Source organism: Trachymyrmex septentrionalis, unplaced genomic scaffold, assembly GCF_001594115.1.
Source record: "Trachymyrmex septentrionalis isolate Tsep2-gDNA-1 unplaced genomic scaffold, Tsep1.0 scaffold20, whole genome shotgun sequence".
NCBI classification, from domain to species: domain Eukaryota; kingdom Metazoa; phylum Arthropoda; class Insecta; order Hymenoptera; family Formicidae; genus Trachymyrmex; species Trachymyrmex septentrionalis.
In genome coordinates this window covers 1032613-1033684 of record NW_017305180.1, presented here as the reverse complement: position 1 = coordinate 1033684, position 1072 = coordinate 1032613, and the positions used below count along the sequence as shown (strand labels likewise).

Genomic DNA, 1072 nt, shown 5'->3' with positions numbered 1-1072 from the left:
TCATAAAAATCCCTAGACATGCTATAACTTGTAATATAAAAACTATTGAAGTATTCCGACACTTTTATTAAAGAAAGATCAGCTTTGAATTGTCAAAGGATTCATGAATAACAGGAATTTTCGTTGATGAAAATAACAAGGAAATGCTTCATCTTGTATCACCTATATTTTCCATTGAAAGTACAAGTTATCGCAATAAAGGAGAATCTGGCATTTAAAGGCCGTAGACCTCACCTAGTACGAACGATCGATGATACATCCCTTCCACAAGGCATCCGCGACCCCAACATCAGCTTTGCAGACTTTTCGGAGTCGGCGCGATGGTGATCCCCTTGAAGCGCCCTCGTCGGGTGGGCCCTTCTTCATCCCATCAGAATCTCACGAAGCTTCGTTCCAACAAGTCGATAGACCAGTCAGTAATTTTTGTGAACAGACACAGTATCAGTTTATCGAGTTTGACGTGCATCCTTTGACAATCGCCATTACATCTTGCGATTGTCGTTGGCCACCGGTGTCTCCAACGCGATCGATCTTCAAGGTGAGAGTTTGACCTTGATTCATCCATTTCTAATTCTGCAATTGCTCGAAAAATCTCAACCCTCCGCGACAGAAAAGTATCTGTAATATTTTGTAAAAATTAGGTATCGGTATACGTTAGACAGATGATGTATGTGATAAAATTCTTTTGATCGGATTATTTGCATTATTCCCAAGTGTTTTTTATGTTAATTAAAATGAGCTTGTTTACAAACTGTTTGTGCGTGAATAAATTGTTAATTACACATTATGTGCTTATAGAATATAAATCGATACTTTATTAAAAAATATATATAGTCAAGTGCTTTAGTTTCTTTAAGAAAGAAAGAAGAAATTTTAAATATTTTTTACAAATCCAAAATATGTTGAATTATTTATAGTATTCATGCGTAGTGACAGCGATTTTATGACATTATTATATTATGACAAAAATAGCTTCTTTATCTACCTAGAAAATTAAAAAAAAATTGTTTATTTTAATAATTAAAATTTCTTTACCCCTCTCGCTCTCTCTCTCTCTCTCTCTCTCTCTCTC

The 1072-nt window shown here is 34.9% G+C and overlaps 1 protein-coding gene across 1 annotated transcript in view; it reads left to right on the top strand.

Moving 5' to 3' along the window:
- The first annotated feature begins 387 nt into the window (after positions 1-387).
- The window catches only part of LOC108747825, a 21134-nt gene continuing 20449 nt past the window's right edge, over positions 388-1072 (top strand). The window contains exon 1 of the mRNA XM_018485659.1: positions 388-538. The gene's annotated coding sequence lies outside the window, so the exon portion shown is untranslated. The remainder of the gene's footprint in view (positions 539-1072) is intronic.